Below are 23,020 nucleotides of genomic sequence, written 5' to 3'. Positions count from 1 at the left end.
ATTTGAAACACGCGTAACCACCTTCTTGAGTTTCTTATGCTGTAAGATGTCGTTATTCGTAACATTAATTTTGGAATATTATAAGCACTTCACACTTGCATCCGTTGCTACGCATACTGAAATGGGATACCGCGTTCTGTATGTAAATATTAAAGTGTAGTGTCTACTGTCTTTATTAATTTATGATATTGTCGATATATAAAAACTAATTCAGCTCACGTGCAAATAATTTGGCAGCACATGAATGTCATTTGGTTACGAGAAGCAGGTCGCCGAAAATCAAACCTTCACAAGCTGCTTTCTAACGCACATAATTGTCATATAGAATAAAGAGTTTTGTAGCCATATTAAAAGCTATTTCTCTCGATTGGTTTGGTTTAGTTATGATTGTGGGCCCAAAACTGGGTCGAAGTTCTCAGCGTTATCTTGTTGTGATTTTGTGTAATTACTGCAAATGTGGATGTACATGAATTTATTTTCAAATCACAATTATATTTCTAATAGCATTCCTTGCTTCTAATTTTCCGTCATTCGTGACAATAATAATTATAATAATATGCTGTTGACCTTGTCGGTTTTCCGATTACATCATATTCTGAAAGAATCATTTGCTGAAAATAAATATTGAAGCAACCCTTAACATACATAGACTATTATGGTTTCCAGCCATGATATTGTAAGTAATGTATGGCCGACAATAACCAACTACTTGACCGCATCTATACAAGAGGTCGTCTACGTAAGGCTTTTCCGTTTGTAACAACCCATACAACCCACTGGAACAAATACATGCAAATAATTTCCGCTGACCATGGTAGGTGGCTATGATCATTGGCATGATGATTATGACTCTTACTTCCAATATAACGGTTCGAACATGTTGAATGGAATAATAAAATGAATTTTCAAGATGATATTTAATAATCTATTAATTTGCTTCTATTTATTAATTTTTAGATGTTTGTTTTTTATAAATATTATTCAAAATGGTAAATCTAGTAACTAGTAACACCTTTCACTTACATCTACCATACTTACACTTAATTTAAATGAATAGCATACATGTTTCATAAATTTGAAATTACCGACACTAAAAATCCCCGCGAACAGCAACGTTTCAATACAATAAAGCATCCGTTTGTATAGTTAGTTCAAAAGCGATTGTCTTATCAAACTTTCCACAAGAGTTCCACCACAACACAAACTATCACCAACTGTATCACGGTAGAATTGGCCACAATTGGCAGGAAACAGGATTGATAAATACTTCCCTTGACATTTCTCAAAACAAGATAAAAGTTATCTACTCAGGCTTTAATCTAATGGAGCTGTGAAATAATTATCAAAATGTGCTGGTACGATCATCATGATACGGCAAATCCAGTCAGATTAATCAGTAAAATACTGATGCAAACTGAAAGTCAATTAACGTGCGTGAATGATGAGTTGCAGTTCTGAAGATTTTAAGGATTATTTTGGATTTTCCCAAGAATGTTTAAATTGCTTTTCCACCACGAACTTGTGGCAATATTGATAAGCGTCCATTCATCAGACTCACTGAAATTTGTCTTGACAGAACGAATCAACAGTTGATGAATTTGATTCCAAGGAAAATGTCTAGAATTAGCAGAATACGTCCTGGATGCAATCCAATATTTTCAATCATTCAAGCCTAGTAAAGTAATTATAGTTCTTACATGTCACAAACTTAGCAACTACCAATCACTTAAAGTGATTATTATAGCTCTAACATTTCCTGATCTGTTAAATGCGATCAGTCACCGTGTTCCTCATTATTCAATTTGAAATATTGTACGATCGCAGTGCTTAAAGTGACAAGACCAGATAAATCCGTGTCTAGTGTGTTTGTGGATGTGAGTGTGGGTTGTTTGGGTTGGGTTGGAGGGGGTTGTGGAGGTAGGGTGTGCGCCCCCTACGTGCATGTCCCGTCAATGAAATCAATTAATTTCATAAATATTTAACATACCTGTAAAAAATTAACAAACTTCCTGCAAGATGTTGATAGTGCTGTCGCAGAACATGAATCCAAGATTTTCCAACAGAAACAGATTAGATCCTATAGCCCATGTCATTGTAAAACGTTTTCACTTTTTGCTTTAAAGTCTCAATGAATGTATATTCCACCCTGAAACTAAATTAGAATCGACTTGTTTTCAGCATACCAATCACCAATATGGGTGAAAATGTTCTTCCAGAGACATAACGGAAGCTTGCTCACCACTCGTAATCACTTTCTCATCAAACGAATTGACTAGTCCATATGGATGGAACGTGCGGCAGCATTTACAGGCAATACAGCGATGCACAATCCTGATATATCCTTTCATTGGTATCTCAGTTTATTCTACTCAGTAGGAACCAGTCGTGAATTACGCATGTGCACACGAACAACACGTGCCAGATTGTCAATACACGGATAATAGTTGGATTGGTTGAAATTGTGGAAATTACATTGTAACACCATATTCCTCACTGTGATACGGCTTTAACACTGAAATCTATTATTATTTAAACCGTTTTCAGAATGAAAATCTGTGGACAGTGCAACTTGATCTAATGGTATAATATATTGGGGAATACTTGTAAATCCTATTTGGACAAACTTGTCAAGCTTCAGAAGTGGGAAATAAGGACAATTTCTAATAGTCACTACAGAAGTCAAACTGTACCCATTTTTACCAAATACAATGTTTTAACCGTAACTGATATGTATACTTTTGAATTGGGTGTTTTCATGTATAGATACTCCGTGAACGCGCTACCTTCCTCATTCAAATATTACTTTAAGAAACGGTCTGATACCCACAACTATTGGGTACGACTTCTTTGTGGGCCACCCACCCAAATATATATATATTCCGTATGTGTGATTTGCTTCTAGTCCACAAGGTTTGCAAACTTCGGTGTCCGTCGTCTTCAGACGGAGCTGAGTCTATCATTAAAATGAGTGTCTTGACCATATGACATTTCAATCGCTACAAAGGATGCATGTATAGTAAGAAATAACATCGCCCAATATGCCCCGATTGTTGTTGTTCGGAAATTTGACACGCATGGACGTTTCAGTTTGTATCAAATGTACTGCTGTAATATTAGTAGCTTCGAGCCTTCGTTCTTTTTAAATGTGCACTTCTTTTTGTCTCATCTTTCTGGTTCGATGAAAGATGATTTGATATTAGTTGAGGTGCAAAGAAGGGCATATTTCAATGATGGAGGTGGTAACCACTTCCCAAGTTTTGAAAAGGACCTGGAATATAAGCTATGAAAATGACCCGATATTTTTGTCAAAAAAGTATTTCAAGTCAACATTTTCAGTTAACTAAACCACACCGCACACTCTTTCTTAAGTATTACGCGGCACTAATTAAAGTAATCGCACAAACACAATTCTTTTGTGGTGCGAGAGGTTGTGGTGCGAGAGGTTGCGGGTTCGAACCCTGGCGGTGCCTAGTACGCTCACGTGGAAAAATTGAGTTAGCTTGAAATTCCCTGGACAAGGAACTCACTGCTAATTTGTCTCGTTGTAACCCGTACGAAACTCGGGGAGCTGATCCTGGTTGCGATGGATATTTGTGGAATGTATAGGGTGTGCGCTCTTGAAGCAGCAAAGTCCCTGATTTGTTGTTTAATCACCCATAGTGGGTAGGAGAACATGAAAACTAATATGAGATACTGTATTAGGATCACATATTAAGTATCATGTGAGAGTATACTCTTGTACTCCAGAAGACAGGATCACATATTAAAGAAAAAGCGCCCTCTGTTGTTATTAATCGTATTTAATGCGTATTTACAACGTTGTGAATAAAAATTTGACACCATAGAATATAAAAACTAGTAATTTGATAAGTTAAAATAAGATTTTTAACGGAATAAATCTAAATAATATGATTATGCAGTTTATTCCGTTAAATATTTACCCGTAATTTCCCTCATTCTTCAGGCCCTGCCCTCTATCGGGTGCTAATTTAAAGTTTAAGCTTGATTGCTATTGTTTCTTTGTAAGCCTGCGGCGCAACCTTGAACAATATTGTCCTTTCTTGAACAATTACGCGACACTACAGGGATTGTACAGACGCATTTATTATCTAGTGGAGGCAATATAATTTATTCTGGATCAACATTCTAAACAAAAATCAAATCGGTTAGAGCATCACATGTTAATTAACCAGTTCATCGTTCCTCATAATTAACACGACCATATATTCCAAATTATTTGAAAGAAACGCGTCTTTATTGAGCAATTACGCGACATAAATTAAAACGACAGACACATTTCGTGTCTCGTGAGAGTGATATCCTGTATTCTGGATAAATATTCTAAAACAAATAAAATCGGTAACAGAATCACACAGTCAATTAACCAGTGCATCTCATATCGAGGAGATAATTGAACAATAGCTCGACGAAATCGAAATTCTGAATCTAACACACGTTCCTACTTCTCCCTTGAGATTCTCACCATTATTTATTGCTGAAGATATCAACAGCGGTGTTCACCTTTTCATGACACTTTTGTTCTTATTTATACCGAAATATCATAATGTACTACAAACCACATATCTCATATGTGATTTAACAGTAGCTAATAATTAGTAGCTTCGTTCTTTTACATGCTCAAGGTCGTTTTGTTTCACAACTATCTGGATAGATGACAGATCAAGAAGGGTATTTTGACGGTGGAGGTGTTACAAATTCCCAGGATATGATAAGATGTTTCTTTCTTGAACAATTACGCGACAAATAATTAAAGGGTTCGAACAGACACATTTCTAATCTTGTGGAGGCAATATTCGGGATTCTGGATCAACATTCTAAAACAAAATCAAATCGGTAACAGTATCACATGTCGTGTAACCAGTTATCGTTCCCCATAATTAATACAACCACATACTCCTATATTATAAAAGTTTGTTTGTTTGTTTCTCGAGCAATTACGCAACACTAATTAAAGAGAGCGGACAAACACATTCTCTTCTTGTGATGGTAACGTAATTCTGAATTTTGGATTAACATTCTAAAAACATCAAATCGGTAACAGAATCACGAAGCCAATTAACCAGTTTATCGTTCCTCAACATTTTCTCGAAGAGATAATTGACCAATCGGTCGGCAGAATTGAAATAGCTAATCTAACGCACGTTTCCTACTTCTCCCTTGACGTTCTTACCATTAGTTTATTGATAAAGAAATCACCAGACTCTTTAATTACCTTTTTGTTCCTATTACCAATACCATACTATGAAAAACCACATACCTCATCTTTGTTTTATTGTTGTTCTGAAATTTGAAAGACATAACCGTTTAATTTTGCGTTAAAATATTGCTGTATCAGAGTACAGTGTAGCTTCTTTTTAAGATGCTGAAGGTCGTTCTGTCCCACTCGTGTGGATCGAAGAAAAATGTTTTGATAATAAAAGGGTACGAGGAAAACATCGCAATATTTGCACATGACAAATATCGTACATTTGGATTCTACTTTTAACTCTGTATCTATGCGTATTGTTTTTTATCAGTTGAAGAAAGTGGTTATAACAAAATTGGAGAAGTATTATAGTAGAAGCCTTTTGTTCTTTTCCCTTTAGTGTAAAGTTGCGCATAACTAACATGTTCTTGTTTAAAGTTGATACCTAACATACCGAAAGGTCAAAAATGACAGGTGCCCAGTGCACAGAACAATAATACAAATATAAGGTCATAGAGGTTATCTGGTTATAGAGGGGTCAAAACTCAAACTTATTCCGATCTTGTTGGAAGCTATACCAAAAAATTCCTCAGGTCACAAGAATTACCTACCTAAAACAAATCAGTCTGGAGTTATTAGTGAAAAGGTCATAGGTTGAAATTTGGACTCCATGGGGATCAAACACATAAAGTTTATCCTATTTTGATAAAAATGGTCTCAAAATATTTGACCTTGGTCTATTTCGCACATACCTTCGTATCAAGAATTCCACCCACCAAGTTTGAGCCCGATCGGACAAAGTGTGAAATTTTGACCTTTGACCTCGAAAGACTTTTAAAAAACCACCCGGTCAACGTTACGCCCGGTACCGATCTATATCCGAAATATCACCAAGTTTAAGCCAAATCTGGATGACCTTTGACCTTAGATGTCCTCGATTTATTTTTAGCACTCCCCTCATATGAAGGATTTTACCCACCAAGTTTAAGCTAGACTATGCCATAGGCGATTTTTGTTAATTAAAAATATGTTATTAATCATGAGGAACGCATTCAGTTGAACTCGAAATTATACTGATATTATTAAATTAAAATACTAGTAAATTGTTATAAAAAGTTTATATATTATATTAGTAACAGAAAAGATAAAGTTTACGTAGGCTTATAGCATTGAATGCAACATATTATAATGGCATAATTATAATGCTCACTTCAATACTGAACAATTCCAGTTTATTAGTCGCGAAAGCCCGAGAAATCACTTGGGAAGCTAACAAACAGAAGGAGTACGGTGACTGAAAAGATCAGATGTGAAAATCTATCAATTGTGCACAAATTATACAAATCAGAGTTTTTTTTAAATGCAATAGCCAGAGTATGCACAATGGGCAAGTGGGCTACGGAGAAGTCTAAGTTTAAGCCCAATCGGGCAATGTTTAAATTTAGCCAATGTATGACATTTGACCTTGGTTGACATCGACTACAAAACAAAAACAATTCTCTTATAAATTCATCTATGGCACAGTTTCCACCTCGATACACCCGAGCACACAGATATTTCCAGCACAGCGAGTCTAGCCTAGTACGCAGTCTGTTATATTACACGGTTGAGTGCATAGCATCATAAGAACTGTGTGATATCTAGTGGAAAATAGGATTCTGTGATTGTTTTTTGTCAAACCTCAAGTGTTCCCTTCATCCAAGAATTTTTTTAATATCAAACGAAAGCTAACCCTTCCCCCTAAGAAAACTGTTCCCTATTATGTCAACAGATGACGCAATTCAATGTTATATAGCAAGGAGAATCTGTTGAAAACTACCCATCCAAGAATATTTTTGACTAAAATGTAGGTTTTAAAAGTCAAAATCTCAAGTGTTCCTTACAATATTTTTCAAATTTTATGTCATTAAATAAAAGAGTACACTGTCCATATACACATTGTCCATATACTAGCCTCATTTTAATGAGCAATGGCCAATTCTCTTGAAATTGCAAATCTTGTGCAAAAAGTTACTATTTTCGCCTGTTTTGTCATCATCATCATCAGTCGGCTGCGGAGCAGGCGACTACAAGCTTTCTCCAACTAATGCGATCTTGGGCAAGCGAAATAATTTTGTTTCGCTGCAGCATCCCTTCAGTATCTCCCAGGAGGTGCTGGACATACTGTGTGAGTACAGTGTGCGTGGCCGTCCCGGTTTTCTCTTCCCATGTGGTGGAATATAAAGCGCATATTCTTTCACAGGCTCGCCATCTTCAAGACGCAGTATATGCCGAGAAATTTGAGTTGATGAAACTTGACTCTGGCAACCAGTGGAGTGGTGTTGGTCAGGTTGTAGATGGTTTCATTTGGAATCCGATCCACACGCTTGATGTTTAACATGACTCTGTAGCAAGATGTTGCAAATGCATTGATCTTGTTTTCCATGTCCTTGGTAATTACCCATGACTCCCACCCGTACAGAAAGACAGTAACACACGTTGTCTGAAACAGCTTGATTTTTGTTTCGATTGGCAAGGACGGGCTTCTCCAAAGGCGTTCCAGTTTCCAGAAAACTGCCCAGGCTAGTGCTTTTCTTCTTTTTAGGTCTCCAACACTAGAGTCCATCTTGGCACCCAAATACTTGAAGTCTGTGACATGGTTGATGGTACTACCATATACTTCAAGTGCTGGTTGGGCGTTACAGTTTGCAGTCATATATTCTGTCTTAGGTGCGCTGATGACAAGGCCTAGATCTGTTGCTGCAGTTGCAGTCCTAGTAAGCTGTGACTGGGCCCGGTCTATGGAAGATTCCAGCAGGGCAATATCATCAGCAAAATCCAGGTCATTCAGCATCTTGGCATACCTGCTTGACCGACATGGGTAGGTAACAATTCCAGCGTCAATTCCAGAAGTTGATTTCATCAGAAGGTAGTCTACCAGGATAATGAACAGGAATGGTGCCAACACATCACGTGAAGCACTCCAGTTGTTACTTGGAAAGGCTCTGAGATACTGCCATCTACCATAACGGCACTATTGGAGTCTTTGTAGAGCACCTGGCATTGACCACAACCTTTGGTATTCCATAATGCCGCAGCACTGAAAACATGACGGACCTGTTGATGGAGTCAAAGGCTTTTTGAAGTCCACAAAAGTGACTGTTAGGGAAGTTGGTACTCCTTGAACCCTTCCATGATCCTTCTCAAAATGTGTATTTGCTGAGCACAGCTGCGACCCGATCTAAAGCCAGCCTGGTTGCTTCTCAGTAAAGGATCAATGTGGGGTCGGATCCTGTTCAGAAGGATCTTGTTGTACACTTTTGCGGCAATGGACATAAGCGAAATACCACGGTAGTTTGTCATGAGAGAGAGGTCACCTTTCTTTGGTAGAGGAATGATTAGTTACATTCGTAACCCATTGACGTGGCGGTGTCAGCGTTGAGAATACTTCCATACAGAATTCGAGAATCATATCAATCATGCTATCCCCTCCTCCCTGAAGTGCTTTTGTCATACGGTTGTAAAAACTATGACTTTGGTAAAGAGCGCTTACAAATTGATATGCTCCTCGTATCAAGGATTCCACCCACCAAGTTTGAGCCCGATAGGACAAAGTTTGAAATTTTGAGCTTTGACCTTGACCTCCGATGACTTTTAAAACCCCCCGGGCAACATGCTTTTCCCGATATCTATATCCGAAATATCAGATTGATGCATCGCAGCGCGGCGAAAGGCATAGCCGGACAGACAGACACCCACCCCCACACATCCCGACACACTTCGCTCGTTATTTGTATAGATAAATTAAATATTAAATGTTCATGACACATTGTTGTATATTTTATATAAATGTTGTATTATTGTTTCTTTTTATTAGAGACGATTACCTTCACAACTTAATTACAAGAGTCGTTATGCACGCACGCACCCCTTCTCACTTGTATATTTATCATTTTATATCAAGCTGAATGATAAAGTTTGCAATTAAAATTTGCTTTTAACGTCGATGTTTGATGATAAAATAAAGATAATGAGATATGCTTACAATCCATTAATAAATGCAATTCCTAATTATTTCTCCAATTTCTCACTGATTTTAAGGTCAGGAAGACGGTATACTTCACTGTATACAAAACCACTTCATTAATCACTTATCAAATCAAAATAAACTGAGTGCAGACTCTCAATATTAGTGCCGCTAGAAGTGAGTTAATCATTTATTCAATTATTGCACACGTTGCTCGATTTGTTGTTTAATTTAAAACCTTAATTAGACGTCACGTTCACATACATAATAAATTATTATTATTATTGTATGCCAAATTATTGCGGTTGCAATACAGCAATAGTTTCATTTCTAGTTTGTGTCACAGCCTGGAAAACTAATTACTACCCGCAAGTCGCCTATAATTGTGTGTTAAGAGTATTTGGTATGCTGGTCTCCTCGCTAAACTCTCTTCACTTGGCTTCACTGGAACAATTCAACCTGGTCTCTCTCTAATATTCAGTCTGTGTGGCACTGAACCCATACTTGTAATAAGTCTATGAGACTGAATATACGGCAGTAGGCCTAAATAGCGCCCTATGTTTTACATTGAGGTTGCTCTTGGGCAATGCTACATTACGGATACTGTTGGTCAATGTTACATTAAAGTTACTCTTGTATTCTTGCCCTGCGGGGCCCTTATCAATAACAAAGTAAAGCCGCAGTGCCAACAGGCCCGAGGCCAGAAACCCCCATACGACAGCTAAACACTCCAAATGGGACCCCAATATAAAGGCTAGAGCAACAAAGAGTAACTTTAAAGGTAACGGACTGTCTCTGCTGGGCGGCGGGCTGTCAACCACAAACGAAAAAAAAAAAAGAGAAAGAGCGCGCCACCTATTTTTTATATTCCCCCCCCCCCCATAATTTCCCTCATTCTCCAGGCCCTCTATCGTTTAATTTATGGTTTAACTTGTTTGCTATTGTTTTTGGAGCAACATTGTTTCCCTGTAAGCCTGCGGCGCAACCTTGAACAATATTGCCTTTGACCAATATTTGATATAAGCTTCGACACGTCGCGACGGTCCGAAAGATTCCATCACCTTGGAGTCGAGATACTAAGTTCAAACATTGTCAGCCGTCAAAGATCTTTTGTGCCATCTACAGCCCGCAGGTGGAATGCTCTACCTGTGCATATCCCTGTTATCAGACCTTGGGTCAACTTCAGCAAGAACGTTAATAAATATGTGGGCGCAAACCTGTCAGCAGTCCAAAAAAAAGTTTTATGTTGTTATTCCCATACGTTTGCGTATGTGCGGATCATTTACGTAAAACAAATTATATTCCACAAAATCATTATATAAATCATTGTGTAAATAATCGCTATGAACACGGTAGAGTGCCGAATAGACAAAATTGCTGTTCTGAGTAAACGGGATTTGAAAACCTTGGTACCATTCCATTGGTCCTTCTAAAAATTGAAAACATTCTTGAGCACTCATTTGAAATGTATTATAAGTGGATGTGCACGAATTATTTGCAATTATTTGCAGTTGTATACGAGGTCGAATACGCATTCAACTACGGCAAATAATTTATAAATATTCATCCCTGTAATATTTAGCAAAAAATCGAGGATTTTAAAGCAGAAATAACAATATTGGCCTATATTTTGCGTGCCATAGTGCAGTTACGTCCACGGCAAATTCACCGTGACCTTTCCAGCCATAAACCCGCTTATTGAAGATTAAACCGATATATGCAGTACTAAACCATTATATAGTAATCTATAGTACAATGCAAATTTATTACCACCTGATAATATTAATCCAATGAGCGACCGAATTGTCCACTACGGACGACTAATCCAATCGATAATGACGCTATTGACATGTACGAGCGGAGCTCCACTGACCGAGTTTTGAGGTATTTTTCACTGGTTTGCCGCTGTTTGCTGTCATTTACTCATCAAGGCGGACCACCGTTATCATAAGGACTATGCCAATTATTTAAAGATTGACATGTAGAGAATAAGCCATACTTGATTGACAGAAAGTACTAAATTTGTACCTGTGACGGTTTTATGACACTAATCTTCCAAATACGACAAAGCCATGGCTGCCCGGTGAAGCAAAATGTGCATTGGAATAACACGGCGAGTTTGGATAGATGGTAGGATTTCTTTTTAATAAAATGTATGTTCCCCGTTATTAAAGCTTGTACCGGGTTGAAGATTCAGATATTTGGAGAAGAATAGGTAATTGAAACATAGAGCAAGTACTAAAATCATAGCTTTTATACTTTTTGATATATGATACAACACAGCGCTACCAGTAGGGTTCAATTGCCTATTGCCCCTGTGTTGTGTGCATACATGTAGTTAACAATAACTGCATGATGCATTTCTTGGGATTTCAGGAGGGCGCACTCACATTATTAAGCCATAGTGATATCATGTGAGGAATGTTTGTACTCATATTGGTATCACTAGATAGAAGATACCATTGGTATCAAATATAATAGTACAGAACATTTAATATAGACAATTCGGGACTTCCAGCTATACAATACTTTAAATCACCCGGACTTGTACAGCTAAGTATATGATTCGTCTTTTGGTCAAATTCATTAATCGCACTCAGGCGCGATTCGTCCAAATCAAAATTTCGGTATCTACGTCAGGGAGTAAGATTTACTATTAATTTTTGGTGTAAATAAAAGATCACTTGAAACATAATCATAAGCATACAATAACTCAATTTACTCAAAATTCTCGATTCGCCACTCAGCCGAATTCATAACGACATTATCCAGTAAGCATGACAAAAGGAAATTGGTTTTTTAATTAGATTTAATTTTTTAATAATTATCATAATGATTTGTTGATTTATTAATTCAATTATTCAAACGGAATGGATGCCACTTGCACTTAATAAATGATACGGTTCCACGAAATTGTATTAACTATTCACTGTAGAAAATTGCATTTTTTATTTCAATCAACCGAAGGACATGGCGACACTTTACAAAACAGACAACCACAAAGACAAAAAACACTAACACTGTAACTCATCAGCAACAAATCAAGCAAACCAATAATTATGTCATATAATGTCGAAAAAGAATAATAAACTGAGCTCAAAAAGAAACTTATAATTTTTCACAAGGTCATATTTTAAAATCCATGTCAGTAACCAAGCAGTTATAGTCCGGTGGCAGACCAAGGTAGGTTGGTTTTTACCAGTTAAAGTGTTTTTGTTTCTGGATTATTGTTCTATGGGTGGTACAAAATGAGATTCTGAGGGGTGTAAAATTGTCACCTCTGGGCAATTCGAGATATCCAAGGTCAAAGTTTATACAGGGGTCAAAAACATATGTCAAATTATTCCTCTTGTCATAAGGATTCAGAAAATATATAGTTTTACATATCTACGACTTGTGGAGTTATGAGCAAAAAGGTCAAAGTTTAAATAAAGAACTCCACAGGGGTTGACATTGAAAAATGCTCCAATTTGGATGAAAATGGTCTCAAATTGGTCTTTCTGTACCACAACTCGAATAATGAATAGTTTGAACTACCTAGAATGGCCTGTTGGCTTGGTAACACATCAAAATAGGTCATTGTCAACTGAGTCCTACTGATGTTGACCTACTGGTACTTTTCTGAATGCCTACCTACGTAACGAGTCATTACAGATGGTTATAACTATTCTGTATTCAATTGAGATAACAGTGCCAACAATTTGAGACCATTTTCATCAAAATTGGAGCATTGTATCTCTTTCAGCCCCTGTGCTTCTTCAAAGTTAACCTTTGACCTTTTGGCTTATAACTCCGAAAAGATAAGTCGGAGGTGGGTCAAACTATACTTTTTCTGAATCCTTAGGATCAGAGGAACATTTTGGTATGGGTTTAAAAAACAATTGTGCAATTTTTAATTTTGACCCCTGTATAAACTTTGACCTTGGAAATCTTGAATTGCCCAGGGGTGACAATTCTACATCCCCCATAATCTCATTTTGTACCATCTATAGATTAATAATCAGCAAAGAAAAACACTTTAACTGGCAAAACCAAATAAAACAATAGTTTGCAGCCGGACTATTATCCAAAATGCACTGACATGGAACAGCTTTCTGGACCACATTCACAGCCCAATAATTGGCACCCAGCACAATAAATCTGTGAGAATGAGAACAAGATCCTTGCACACATGATAATTCCCAAAGAGTAAGTGGAGTAGTGTGGAACACAAGACCTGTTTCTTTTTTAAAAAAAGTGCGTGAAAAGCAGAAAGCAGCACCGCTTTATCATCCTGCTAGATTATCCAGCAGTTAACTCGGTAATCTACAGAAGCACCGGGTGATTTTGAGGCAGTGCAGCTTAATCTAGCAAATTGCTTTGCTGAAGTCAAATGCTGGATGTTAAAAACAAATTGATGCTTAAAATTGATGCCATAACAAATAAAATACTATTTATTTCTCATTTCATGAAAAATTAAGTAGCTTATAGTTTAAGTCATATTAAATGACCAAGTGTCCCACTTCTGGAGTTGAACAATAACACGGTCTTGTTGCGAGAGGGAGCCAACATTTTGTACACCTTCCTTTTATTTATATAGATTGTGTAATGATGTATCTAATATTGTAAGGGGTTTTGGCCTTTTTTAAAAAGGCACTAATAAATGTTGTTTTGATAATAATAATAATAATAATAATAAGAAGAAGAAGGCTCTAATCATCTCCTAGGACCGTGTTTAGTTCTGATCAAGAGGGGTCAAGATGTCATGTTCTGGAATCAAATATTTAATTAATATTCAAATTATTCTTCGATTGATTTCTTCTCTCAAAGGGATATTTGAACAAATCGGTTGACGAAATTGAAATGCTGAAAGTATCACTTGCTAGTTCTCCCTCAAGGACATACCTATGCTATTACGAAATCAGATCAATCCCAAACAAGTCATCAACCTAGCATTTTTGTCTGTCCAAACAAAAAACAACAAGATTCTCATCATCAGGTTTAAGAAAGCGGTTGTCACTAGTGAATTTGTATAAAATTGTTTTGCACGACAAATATCACAAGTAAAAAATAAATATGATAAAAATCTTTCTTTCTTCGCGTACGCACCTGTATCTAAGGGAATTATACGAGTATATATCATTTACTAAAATCCAAAAAAGAATAGGTACATATGAGACTAAAGCATCAATGAGAGTCGGTGATAAAAAACAACTTCTTGTACGTGGACTGTACGTGTCGCAAGACCCAGATTGGCGAAACAAATTACAACGCAACTCAAGTTCCTGACAAGGGAGTCCATTATCTGTTTAAATACTTTAAATCTCCGATGACTGACGGTGACTGAGAAGACTCATTTATAATTCATACATTACTTTTTCACGCTATAATTACAAAACATGGTGAGATACGGGAAAAGAAATGTTATTTTAAACTAGCGCCAAACAATGAACACGATGGGATAAAACAATAATACAGACAACTAGAGGGTGTCCCCCAAGAAAAACAGAACCCTCATTGTGTCCTCTTTTTCTCCTATTTCTGAAAGGTATGTAAAGAAACCTTTATTCATTAGCTTTAATAAACCGAAAGAAATATTTCAATCGGCTCACAACGTTTGAAGATATGCTCTTTTAAAGAAATGTACCCGTTTTTCACTCTGTCCACGGAGGAGGTTTGGCTACTTCAAAGATTGAAAAGAAGTACACGTACCATGCATGAATATCTAGTATTCCTCAATGATAACTTTATAAAATAACGAACTTTATTTAGGGAATGGGCTTATGGGCTATGGATTGTGTTAAGTGTCATTAACTTGTCGGCTTGCTATACTTGCAATTAAACTTATTTTTTTCTTGATTATTTAATATGCCTTTTTGTTAGTCTAAAAAGGTAGCCTGAACAGGGCTGTTTGGTATGTCCTTGGATTTTCCGAAGTGAGTTTACTGTGCTGCTTTGCCCTTTACCTGGTTTGCCAATGCAGCAGTAATACGGTTGCGAAGATGTTGGAGGCTAGCTGGTGATCCTCGCTCATAGTGAATGCGTTCCAAAGCCTAATGCTATTATATATCCATGACATTAACCGTGTGTTTCGTTTTAATCTTTGATGTAGCCAAACCTCATCCGTGGACAGAGTGGAAAACGGGTACATTTCTTGAAGAGGGCATATCTTCAAAATTGTGCGCCGATTGAAATAATTGTTTTGGTTTATTAAAGCTAGCTAACGATTTAAGGGTTCTTTACATACCAAAATACATTTGATTAACTTTTCAGAAATAGGAGAAAAAGAGGGTGCAATGAGGGTTCTGTTTTTATTGGGACACCCTGTATTTTTGATATTTTTAATTTACGATACACATCAAACCGTGCGTAAAGCCAAACGCGATTTATATTCAGCATCGTTGTCTGGGCCTAAGATTATTATACACTTTATGAAATTTAATTATTACCGAGAATATCATTTCCACAAATCTAAGACAGTTCGATACAAGGTTCGCCATTATCATTAATAAGTAAGTTATAGGCTATACTACCCATCGCAAGAACAACCGGCTGATACTGTTATCATGTTGCTTTTCATTAGAGATTGCAGATTGCAATGACCAGGAGTAATACTTTTCACCATAAATTACAATTTGGTATGGAGATTGGCCGTGAAGCAGTTGGCAGACAATAGTTTTCAGAAGTAACCGATTTCCACCAAGATTTATTACAAAAATCATTTTGCATGACAAATATGATAATCATATATTTTAATTAAATATAATTAAATCCTACTATCTTTACATATGGTATCTATGATGTTTCCATGGTTTGTGAGGTATTTTAGGATATTCTTTATCCAAATTGAAAGAGAAATCGTCGCGCGCGCACGAACCATTTAATCATCCTTCCAGTACTTAATCATTTTTTCAAGAACTTGTCTTGTTTACACGTCGGTGTATGGTGCATGATAAATAACAGATGATCTTTACATCTAGAATTATTAATCAAAGCACAGTGTAAAGTGTGCTTTGATTGTTTTTAAATATAGATATCAAAAGGATAGGTTGATTACTAACAGTTTACTTTAATAAGTTCACACGTTGTCCCACTTTCAACTCTTTATTTTATAACTTTATGAAACCTTGACAATTAAGATGACTAAGTTCAGACATATATGTAAGGGAATTATATCATTTTATTAAATTCCGAAAAGGATAGGTATATACTGAGACTAAAGCATCATACTGAAACTAAAGCATCAATGAGAGCACGACTTCTTGTACGTGGGCTGTACGTGTCGCAAGACCCAGATTGGCGAAACTAATTAGAACGCAACTCAAGTTCCTGATAAGAGGATCCATTATCTGTTTAAATACTTTAACACTCCGAAAGTTATAATACGCATGGGATCAAAATAATACAGAGTACTATTTTTGGTATTTGTAATTTGTACATCAAACCGTGCGTAAAAGCAAACGTGATTCAGAAAATACAGCATCATCGTCCGGACCTATTTCAAATAAATGAATTACACTGTATGGATTTTGATTATTACCTAAATATCATTTCCACTAATATAAAACAGTTTGATACAAGGTTCATTATCATCATTAATAAGTATAGGTTATAGGCTATAATACCCATCGCAAAAATACATCAATAATGCTTTTTAGTGCAGTAACCAGGAGTAATATTTCCCCCATAAATTACCCTTTGCTATGGAGATTGGCTGGGAAGCAGTTGGCAGATTATATTTTCAGAAGTTACCGATTTCCACCAAATGGAGTGGATGCCACTTGCACTTAATACATGATACGGTTCCACGAATTTGTATTAACTATTCACTGTAGAAAATTGCATTTTTTATTTCAATCAACCGAAGGACATGGCGACACTTTACAAACAGACAACCACAAAGACAAACAACACTAACACTGTAACTCATCAGCAACAAATCAAGCAAACCAATAATTATGTCATATAATGTCGAAAAAGAATAATAAACTGAGCTCAAAAAGAAACTTATAATTTTTCTCAAGGTCATATTTTAAAATCCATGTCAGTAACCAAGCAGTTATCCAACTGACACATCAGCAAAATGCACTGACATGGAACAGCTTTCTGGACCACAATCACAGCCCAATAATTGGCACCCAGCACAAGAAGTCTGTGAGAATGAGAACAAGATCCTTGCACACATGATAATTCCCAAAGATTAAGTGGAGTAGTGTGGAACAAGACCTGTTTCTTGAAAAAAAAGTGCGTGAAAAGCAGAAAGCAGCACCGCTTTAGATCAGCTAGATCAGCCAGCAGTCAACTCGGTAATCTACAGAAGCACAGGGTGATTTTGAGGCAGTGCAGCTTAATCTAGCAAATTGCATTGATGAAGTCAAATGCTGGATGTTAAAAACAAATTGATGCTTAAAATTGATGCCAAATCAAATCAAATACTATTTATTTCTCATTTCATGAAAAATTAAGTAGCCTATAGTTTAAGTCATATTAAATGACCAAGTGTTCCACTTCTGGAGTTGAACAATAACACGGACTTGTTGTGAGAGGTAGCCAAAATTGTGTACACCTTCCTTTTATTTATATAGATTGTGTAATGATGTATCTAATATTGTAAGGGGTTTTGGCCTTTTTTAAAAAGGCATCTAATAAATGTTGTTTTGATAATAATAATAATAAGAAGAAGAAGGCTCTAATCATCTCCTAGGACCGTATTTAGTTCTGATCAAGAGGGGTCAAGATGTCATGTTCTGGAATCAAATAACCAACGAGAGAAAAAGTAATCTTTAATATTCAAATTATTCTTCGATTGATTTCTTCTCTCAAAGGGATATTGTAACAAATCGGTTGACGAAATTGAAATGCTGAAATTATCACTTGCTAGTTCTCCCTCAAGGACATAACTATGCTAATACTAAATCAGATCAATCCCAAAGAAGTCATCAACCTAGCATTTTCGTCTGTCAAAACAAAAAACAACAAGATTCTCATCATCAGGTTTAAGAAAGCGATTGTCACTAGTGAATTTGTATAAAATTGTTTTGCACGACAAAGTAAAAAATAAATATGATAAAAATCTTTCTTTCTTCGCGTACGCCCCTGTATCTAAGGGAATTATACGAGTATATATTATTTACTAAAATCCAAAAAGGATAGGTACATGATGAGACTAAAGCATCAATGAGAGTCGGTGATAAAAAACAACTTCTTGTACGTGGACTGTACGTGTCGCAAGACCCAGATTGGCGAAACAAATTACAACGCAACTCAAGTTCCTGACAAGGGAGTCCATAATATCTGTTTAAATACTTTAAATCTCCGATGACTGACGGTGACTGAGAAGACTCATTTATAATTCAAACATTACTTTTTCACGCTATAATTACAAAACATGGTGAGATACGGGAAAAAATGCTATTTTAAACTAACGCCAAACCATGAACACGATGCGATAAAACAATAATACAGACAACTAGAGGGTGTCCCCCAAGAAAAACAAAACTCTCATTGTGTCCTCTTTTTCTCCTTTTTCTGAAAATATTTTAATAAACCGAAAGAAATATTTCAATCGGCTCACAACTTTTGAAGATATGCTCTTTTAAAGAAATGTACCCGTTTTTCACTCTGTCCACGGGGAGGTTTGGCTACTTCAAAGATTGAAAAGGAGTACACGTACCATGCATGAATATCAAGCATTCCTCAATGATAACTTTATAAAATAACGAACTTTATTTAGGGAATGGGCTTTATCGGTGGGCCTATGGCCTATGGATTGTGTTAAGTGTCATTAACTTGTCGGCAAAATGGATGTGAGATGAGACTTCGCTTGCTATACTTGCAATTAAACTTATTTTTTATTGATTATTTATGCTCTTTTGTTAGTCTAAAAAGGTAGCCTGAAAAGGGCTGTTTGGTATGTCCTTGGTTTTTCCGAAGTGAGTTTCCTGTGCTGCTTTGCCCTCTAACTGGTTTGCCAATGCAGCAGTAATACGGTTGCGAAGATGTTGGAGGCTAGCTGGTGATCCTCAGTCCTCACTCATAGTGAATGCGTTCCAAAGCCTAATGCTATTATCTATCCATGACATTAACCGTGTGTTTCGTTTTAATCTTTGATGTAGCCAAACCTCATCCGTGGACAGAGTGAAAAACGGGTACATTTCTTGAAGAGGGCATATCTACAAAATTGTTAGCCGATTGAAATAATTGTTTTGGTTTATTAAAGCTAACGATTTAAGGGTTCTTTGCATACCAAAATACATTTGATTAACTTTTCAGAAATAGGAGAAAAAGAGGGCGCAATGAGGGTTCTATTTTTATTGGGACACCCTGTATTTTTGATATTTTTATTCAAACCGTGCGTAAAGCCAAACACGATTTATATTCAGCATCGTTTACTGGGCCTAAGAATATTACACTTTATGAATTTTAATTATTACCGAGAATATCATTTCCACTAATCTAAGACAGTTCGATACAAGGTTTGTCATCATAGGCTATAATAACCATCGCAAGAACAACCGGCTGATACTGTTATCATGTTGCTTTTCATTAGAGATTGCAGATTGTAGTAACCAGGAGTAATATTTCCTCCATAAATTACCTTTTGGTATGGAGATTGGCCGTGAAGCAGTTGGTAGACTATAGTTTTCAGAAGTAACCGATTTCCACCAAGATTTATTACAAAAATCATTTTGCATGACAAATATGATAATCATATATTTTAATTAAATATAATTAAATCCTACTATCTTTGCATATGGCATCTATGATGTTTCCATGGTTTGTGAGGTATGTTATGATATTCTACATCCAAATTTAAAGAGAAATCGTCGCGCGCGCACGAACCATTTAATCATCCTTCCAGTACTTAATCATTTTTTCAATATAGTGTCAAAGGGTGTATCAGACGCGTCCATGGACTCACAAGAAGCGTCCTAAACATTGTAAACAAGTATATCCGAGACTGAAATTTGGACCCCTAAACAAGTATTAGTTGTTACCCTAAACAAGATGTTGTCTTTTCCCCAACCCTAAACAAGTAATTGATGCAATTATTACCCCACCCCTAAGCAAGTAAACACATAGACTATGCCATAGGCGATTTTTGATAAATAAAACATGTCATTAATCATGATGAAAGGATTCAGTTGAACTCGAAATTATACTGATATTTATTACATCAAAATACTAGTATAAAATTGTTATGAAAAAGTTTATATAATTATATTAGTGACAGTAAAAGTAAAGTATATGTAGGCTTATTATTATTGAATGCAACATATCATAATGTCATAATTATATTGGCACTTCAATACTGAACAATTCTGATTTTAGAATCTGCCAGTTTATTAATCGCGAAAGTCCGGGTTAAAAATCGACTATGGACATTGAATTTTTAACAGGACTATGACCGGGGACTTAGTCCCTAACACACACTGTCAATCATACTTGTTTATCAATCCAATTTAACCGCACGTACGTACAAGACGCGCTCATGCACCTAGTACACAAAGTGCCGCATAGTTGTGTACAATGTAGTTATCAATGGTAATGGCACATCCATTTAAAGATGCATTACATCATGGCCAATTTTAGTAGGCCAGAAATCCTACAATCTCATCCATAGACAGCCGTGTTAAGCATGCAAACCACAATCCAAAGTCAGTAGTCCACTTGGGAAGCTAACAAACAGAGGTGGTACGGTGACTGAAAAGATCAGTTGTGAAAATCCCATCAATTGTGCACAAATTAATTAAATCAGAGTTTTAAGCTTAAATGCAATAACCAGAGTATGGAAGTGGACTACGGAGTAGTCTAGTAAACACACAGAAACCGGTGCTTTTAACCCTAAATAAGAAGCTGCTGCATTGGTCAATTTTGATGATTTAAAAATCATCAAAATTTGGTAGTATGCTAAGAAATTTTCACAGGCAATACACACATTTTGTAAATATTATGTGCCAATCTAAACAGTGCCATGTGTTGCTCCTGATGGATCGTGACTGCTTCAGCGTGACAGGTGGACAGATGTAATTTATTAATTAAAAAGTCTCATCTTTTATGTGGCATTATTATGACATAGGTTAGCGCTTATTGTGACTGTCATTACTAAATTGTAAATAGAGTTTTGAAAAAAGAATATTTTATCATTCAAATGAAACTGCTGTACAGTTTATTAACAAAAATGAAATGTGACGACAACAGTTTTGGCTGCGGCAGGCAGGATTTGATTACTGTTTGATCATCATACAGACAAGATGACTGAGAGAAATTAAGAAGTAGAACACTTGGAATCCGTTTATCAAGTTTACTCACCTGCGACGATTTCACTACACAAATAAACTGAAGTAGTTCGGGACAGAAATACTTCCAACGCAGAGGAAATGAGGGAATAGGGATAAACAATTGGAAAAGAAACGAAAATGCCACCGAGAACTGATTATAGCTCCAAGCTCAACGGATATGAATATTATGAGATTACATGCTATGCCCTATCAATATGAATCTGAGAAGTTTAAATTTGAGAATATTATCAAATGACTTCTAAATTGTTCACCTTTATGTTAAAAAGGGCCCCTATATTCACCACGCTTGGGAGGTATGGTACTTCAAGCACTTCATTACCATTCAGTGCGGCGTTCCACAACGAAGTGAATACTCGTCATGGAGTCAATGAAACTGTAGTGTTGACATGGGTAATGTCAATAATACAATTCAATAGGAAGAATAATTAATGAGCGGCATTGCTTTTTCATATGTTATTTGTCCGGGTTTTTAGTCGTTCTATGTTTACAATGTTTAGTTTATTCGAGCTCTTAGTCACGCGCGGCGGATGGGAAAAACGGCACTTACTATTCAGTCATATTTGGAACGGTACAGACAAAAGCTTTTTTGGCTCATTTTGAGCCCAATTGTAGATATTTCGGCGTCTAAGTAGATCCCATACTATAAGACTACTTTTATTCATACCGCAAATGGTCGCCAGAATCAATTTGTAAGTCCATATTCTTTCAGGAGCCTCCTGTTAAGCCCCCAAAAGGGTTCGACTTCCTTTCCCGCGCGCATAGGTTTTACAATTTGAATTTTAGCGCATTCTTTTTTCTTTCTATGTTTTGTTTCTTAATTTGTAAAAAAAGAAAAGAAAAACAAAGTGGGTCAAAAATGTAATCAAAAAATTCCGAGTCCGCACAGCCGTTTTCAAGTCAAAGACAAAACAAAAAACAAACAAAAACCAAACGGTTGGCCCAAGGAGCTGACTTTATATGTATATAGCAGGCCGAGCTACTCACATCTCCTTTACTACGATTTCCGCACGGAAGAATTAGGAACAAGTAGGGCCATGATGTTTCGGGCTGCTGAACCACATGCTCCGTCAAGTTACTGAGATGGTAGTGCAAGTAGCTGTCAACAACATCCGTATGACTGCTAAATGTGTAATTCCCGGGCATACTGGGTGTGAATTTAATACACCTACCTTGTAGCTCTTGTCACCCCCAACAGTTTCAAGATATCACACATAATGGTAGACAATTACCGAAATATGGAATTATTATAGCCTTTGTTGAATGAAAAAAAAAATCCTGTCATTGAGTATAATGCATTACACACAACTGTATCAGATGTGGGTCAAGGCCCATGACTTTTGCAGAGTAATGGCACGCAACTGACAAATGCCTATACCCAACCACCAGATGGCAGACATACATACACGCACACAGGTATTAAGTGAATCATGAAGCAGTTCCTAAGCCAGCTCCAAACCACTGTCTTGCAAAATGCTGCGTATCTCTGTTGCCCCTTTCACTTAAATGCCATACCGGCCCATAGAGATC

General features: G+C 36.5%; 1 protein-coding gene across 3 annotated transcripts in view; it reads right to left on the bottom strand.

Annotated features, from left to right (window-relative positions):
* The window catches only part of LOC140149274 (beta-3 adrenergic receptor-like), a 45,531-nt gene that overhangs the window by 2,393 nt on the left and 20,118 nt on the right, over nucleotides 1-23,020 (bottom strand). The window contains exon 1 of one of the 3 annotated variants that reach the window (XM_072171535.1): nucleotides 1,988-2,309. The exons of 1 other annotated variant lie outside the window; for it this stretch is intronic. The gene's annotated coding sequence lies outside the window, so the exon portion shown is untranslated. Of the gene's footprint in view, nucleotides 1-1,038; nucleotides 1,117-1,987; nucleotides 2,310-23,020 lie in introns of those variants that run through there. One more of the 3 variants, XM_072171537.1, reaches the window with a different exon arrangement.

Source organism: Amphiura filiformis, chromosome 3, assembly GCF_039555335.1.
Source record: "Amphiura filiformis chromosome 3, Afil_fr2py, whole genome shotgun sequence".
NCBI classification, from domain to species: Eukaryota; Metazoa; Echinodermata; class Ophiuroidea; order Amphilepidida; family Amphiuridae; genus Amphiura; species Amphiura filiformis.
This window is presented reverse-complemented; position numbering and strand designations above follow the sequence as displayed.